This window comes from Rutidosis leptorrhynchoides, chromosome 5 (assembly GCF_046630445.1).
Source record: "Rutidosis leptorrhynchoides isolate AG116_Rl617_1_P2 chromosome 5, CSIRO_AGI_Rlap_v1, whole genome shotgun sequence".
NCBI lineage: Eukaryota > Viridiplantae > Streptophyta > Magnoliopsida > Asterales > Asteraceae > Rutidosis > Rutidosis leptorrhynchoides.
This window is the reverse complement of record NC_092337.1, coordinates 400,915,344-400,921,075: the sequence shown is the minus strand read 5'-3', so window position 1 is coordinate 400,921,075 and position 5,732 is coordinate 400,915,344. Positions and strand designations below refer to the sequence as shown.

The 5,732-nt window shown below is 38.2% G+C and overlaps 1 non-coding gene across 1 annotated transcript; it reads left to right on the top strand.

The window, feature by feature from the left end:
* The first annotated feature begins 3,113 nt into the window (after positions 1-3,113).
* On the top strand, positions 3,114-3,220 carry LOC139851171 (small nucleolar RNA R71). The gene has a single exon (XR_011760529.1). It is a non-coding gene; the product is annotated as a small nucleolar RNA R71 (small nucleolar RNA).
* Positions 3,221-5,732: the final 2,512 nt, after the last annotated feature.

The following is a 5,732-nucleotide window of genomic DNA, read 5'->3' as shown; positions in this document are numbered from 1 at the left end:
GAGAATCGGTTCATCCTTAAGAAGATTTTTGTCCTCATTTATCTTGATTTTAGAACAAACACACTTGATTTTCGAAAGTACTTTTTCAGAAAATATTATTTAGTCAAAATTTTCGAAAAATTTACGTTGAGAACAAAGAATCTAAATAGTAGGTATACTCGAAAAGCTTAGTAAAATTTTAAGTTAAGAACATTTTCTGAGCGTCCCCTAGTTAATTACGGTGTACTACACCGCTATCCCACATTTAGAGGAACATTGTCCCTAATGTTCATTCTTAGATTTTAGGGAGCTAAAATCCCACACTTAGAGTTTAACCATGTCAAAAAATGTATCTAAGCTCAATATTGGGTTGGAATCCCACACTTAGTGATAAGCTTAGGATAGGGTATAGTTTAAGGATATAACGAAGCAAAATAAACAAAAGAAGAGAAAGAAACAAATTACTCCCCTTGGGTGCAGTTGTGAGATGAGGATCTGAAGGTAGACGGAGTCAGAACCATCTTCTGCTGGATTCAGATCCGTCTTCTTTAAGTGTACTCGAGCTCATTAGGGCGTTCGCATCCTCCATACAACATCCACCAATACTTGAAATGAAATAACCAACGAGTTTCCTTTTTGTTTTAATTATTCAAAGAGTCTCCACCACAGGCATCAATAACTGTGTATTACTTGTAAAAAAGGATAAGATCAAACCTAGACAGGTGATTAAGCTTCAGGCCATAGACTCACTAATTTGCGTTTTGATAAAAAAGTTATTTGGAAACTTGAGGGTTTCAAAATTAGGTTTTTGAAAATTCAACAAATTAGTGTATGACTAAAAAGTTTAATCCCACACTTAAAGTGTTGACTGCCTTTCATTTTAAGACTTTTCAAATAATGTAGCAATTAATTCACTTAAGCCCAAGACAAGTAGGAGAAGTGAATTCATCCTAAGAAACGTTGAAAATTTTATTTTAAGTTTCACTTTTCACTTATTCGATTAAACTAATTATCCTAATCTAACTACTGCTAAAGCTATAGAAAAAAATAATAATAAAATAAACACACGGGTTGCCTCCCGAAAAGCGCTTGTTTTTGTTTGAGTCACGAGCCTGACTCTATCCTTATTTCTCAAAAAATCTAAACGGCTCCCTTGCATCCATCAGTAGACACAAGAGGTAATATTGGAACATACCAATGGGATTGAAGCGGACAAAGAATGAGGTATGTCCAATGAGAGGAGAAGGTGGTTTGAAGTGAATACTTTGTTTAACTTGAGGTATAGCAAAGTTATCAACTTCTTTTACCTCATTGATTTGTGCGGGTTGGTCAAACGGGTCCTCATCACTTAATGATATGTATGTCATTATGTATTTGAGTGATGGTTTATAGGGTAGCCTTAACGCAAGACCCGTCTTTCTTTCTTGTGACTTCAGGTTGATCGTAATGTTGTACTCTAAGGATGGAGGCGGGATGATGTCCATTGACGTCTCCAATATGGTAGCAACATTAACAACTACTTCGGTGCTAGAATCCTCCATCTCTTTCTTCTCATTCGGGCTTTCCATTTCTATTTCCTCATCCACCTTATCGTCACTCTGGTCGGGAGCTTCGAGTATAACTGGTTCAGATATTTTTTCTAGAACGAAGTCATCTCTAGTCATTAAAAGATCAAAATAAGGTAGGAGTGAAGATTGGGTAGGTGTGGAGTGGTTATTCTTCATGTCTTCTACTTCTATCTTCTTCTCTTCATTCTTAGAATAAAAGGTGACTTTCCTAGTGGAGATGCTATTTACTTCGGCGTTCCTATCAGAAGGAGATACAGACTCGTCGATAGTGAAAGTGACCTCTTCTCCACGGGCTTTCAAGGTGAAAGTCCGTGAATAAACGTCAACGATCGCTTTGGCTGTATTTATGAAAGGCGTTCCTAAGATGATAGGGGTTTTCACGTCTTCTTTAAAATCCATAACCACAAAGTCGGTCGAAAAAAGGAATTTTTCGACCTCAATAGTGACGTTCTCGGCTATTCCCTTAGGATATCTAGTGGATTGGTCAGCTAGCTGGATGCTCATTTTGGTAGGGTTAAGGTTTCTAATTTCGAGTCTCTGGAGCAGTAAGTAGGGCATGAGATTGACACTGGCATCAACATCAGCGAGAGAATAATAGTACCAGATTGGTAGATAGAACAAGGAAAGGTAAATCATCCAGTATCCCCTAGTTTTTTAGGAATAGTATTTAAGATAATGGTTGAACAATCCGTGTTCAGCGGGACATTGGGTACTTAGGGTACCTTATCCTTGGTTGATAGGATTTTCCTAAAATACTTCTTACTATGAGGATTTTTAGACACAGTGTCCAAAAAATTACAGTCAAGCTTGAAAGATTTCATCTTGTTATAGCTTTGCTTGAGACGGGCTGGGAATGGAATGGGTGCTTTCCTAGTAGGTTTAGGTGATGACTCAATGACTACTACCGAACGGGTATTAGTTAGTTTCTTCTCCTTAGAATAAACTGAAGGTTGGCTACGTGCCACGTTTGAGTCATTTTTAGGACAACCTAGAGAATCGAGACATTAATTTAGCTGGCTTATTTGATTTTCAAGACTACTAGAGTGATTAGTCATGACTAAGTCAGTTTCGTCTTATCTTGCTGTGATCATGTTGATGATTCGCAGTAAGACATCGTCTGGACTTGTCTCTGGTGGAGTAGTAGGTTTGGTAGGCTGGTTGTGCAGATGAACTAGGATCTTATCAGAGTAGACAACAGAGTCCTCACATTCAGCTTCGTATACCTTGGTCGGATGTGGGTCAGTACAGTTCTGGCATAATTGCACTTGAGACACATGTTGCGGGAGTTTCTTTAGCTCTCTGACTTCTTTGGTGAGGTTTTCTATTTGGTCCGAGAGAAATTTGATAGTTTTATTTTCGATAGGATCGGAGGAGAAAAGCGATGTTACTGATGAAATGTGCTCTTCCGTGTTCCAATCATGATGGTGCATAGTCATCTCCTCGATCAACCTCCAGGCCTCGTCAGCAGTGAAGTTCATGAAGTTACCTTGAGAAACAACATCAAGAGTAGACTTGTTGTTCTGATTCAGACCCTTGTAGAAGGTCAAAATTTGAACAGAACTCTCAAGACGGTGGTTCGTGCATCTTCGAAGAAAATGTTTGAAACTTTCCCATGCAGTGTAGAGTGATTCATCGTATGCTTGTTAAAAGTTTACAATATCATTTCTAAGTCTGATTTGCTTTGATGGGGGAAGTACTTGATTAAGAAAGTTGTTGCCATTTCCTCTCATGAGGTGATAGAGTTGGTTTCTAACCCCTCAAACCAGGTTTTTGCATGAAGAGTTAAGGAATAGGGGAACAGATATAGACGAACTACATCTTGTTTAACCCCGTTTTGCTTATACGAGTTGGATAAGGAGAGGAATCTATCTAAGTGAGAGTTGGGATCGTCATTTGGTAAGCCGTGGAATAGACAGTAATTCTGAATGAGTTCTATGATGTTATGATTTAGCACAAAAGACGCTCCAATCTCTGGGTAGAGTATTGGTCCTCCTCGTCCTTCTAACGAGGGTTTGGTGATGTCAGAGAGAGTAATGTGTGCAACCATCGTCGAACTATCGGCAGGTAAGTGTGGATCTCGTCGGATGTTTACAATGTATGATATCAGATAGAAGAAAGGATGTGTTAGAATAATTCTTAGCGGTTTAAGTAGGTTAAACCATTTAAAGGCTCACTAATAAGGAATTCCATATTAATTAAACTAATATTATCTCACCTAACTACGGTAAACTAGTAACTTCTGACAAAGCTAGTCTCAGTCAAAAGGGTCTCTTAAAAACTAACTAATCTAAACAGGCTCCAAATCGTACTACCGCTCCCCGGCAGCGCCAAAAGTTAACTACTACCTATGATATGCCCGAATCGGACGGTTTATTAATGCGGTGTCGTTAGGTCGCAAAACATCAATTCAGGATATCAACAGAAGAATTTTGTTGTTTAATTTATATATGTTGGGCCTAAATCTATTATTCCTTCCTATGGGTTAGCAAGGGCAATTATGACCTAGGGTCATTCCTTGAGCAGTTGAATTTGAAACGAAGCTTATTCAGATAATTTAGTAATTAAGATTGGGTTTGTACACAATTTAGTATCCAAGACTAGTGGCCAGGTACACCTTGTGTGGAGAGGCGGGATCCAATTGGGCCCAATGAATTGGCGACTGTTCCAAAAATCCAACAACAAAGTCCAATCGATTTATTCTAGACACCACTTTATCCGGAATATCAAATTGTGTAAAGGCAATAGTTGGGTTGAATAGTTTATATAATTGTAATAAATATTAAAGTAATATAATTAAAATAAGATAGCTAGCATGCAACATCTAAAGGACAGAGAAGACGTGATTCGCCATGATTTAAGATAACGTAGTGTCGAGATGATTGTGAGACACTCATTGGATATATATACCTTGGTGTAAACCCTAGATTCCCTACTAATTGATTTCTCAATTAACATGTCACGAGAAACTATGAAACAACCCAACCCGTACTCCGTAAAAATTTTTTTTTTTTATATAATACACATTTACGCGCCAATTAAATATGTAACCCATTCCACACGATTCGTCAAAACATACTACGAGTTTAATGTTTACAAAAAGGCACAAGGGCCATTAAGAATGTGATACAAGTTTGACCAACAACAAATGATAGTTTATAATCCAAACGACACTCGAGCATGGTTTGGGGCTAAACTACCCAAAACGTTCGGTCACTTCAAAAGCCAACACCAAAAGCACCCCCGACAACATAAGCGGGAGACCACTAGTCCAAACGTATGCCCTTACCCTTGTCCAAGCCGGAACCTATAAAAATGGTAAACAACGAGAGGGTAAGCAATGCTTAGTGAATGCAATAGTTATACATACATATATATAACCCATCTATTTGCAATCACAAATTCCAAATACCTCGTACGAACATGTAACTCACATAGCAAGTCAATCATACCCGAAACACCAACAAGTCGTACATTGACACAAAATCTCATTAGCATATACTCAACACCATATATATATAATGCTAAACTAATCACAACACAATATGGTTAACCATAACGCTATGGTGCTACCGGCACGTGGTTCACACCATAAGCATTTGAGTCTCACTCTTTTATAGTGCTACCGGCACATGGTTCACACTTTGACGCTACCGGCACGTGGTTCACGCCTCATTTTATAGTGCTACCAGCACGTGATTCACACTCAATGCTACCAGCACGTGGTTCACATCCTATATCCGTCCCATACATGTTATGGCACTACCGGCACATGGTTCATACCATAACATTCACAAATAAACACGCCATATACATGAACGTATAATTATTCCACTCACCTTATCACAAGGATGATGATTTAGCACTTCCGAGCTTCAACTCAATGTACCTAAATCATTAAGTGCACATTTAATTTCACAACTAGTGAAATTAACCATAATACACCCACTTGAGCATTTAATGACCCAATTTGCATTAAATGACCCAACTACTCACAGCCGCCCATAAATGGCCAAGATTCGCCTTTGATTACTAAGATGAGTGAATTAAAGTCTATTAACTTCAATTTACACAAAACTTGGGGTAATCCATACCCATTTCATCACATTAGGTCAACTAGAACGTTTTGACCCATTTTAACTCACTTTCAAGTCAAACCTACCCATTTATACATCTTTCACAAATCTT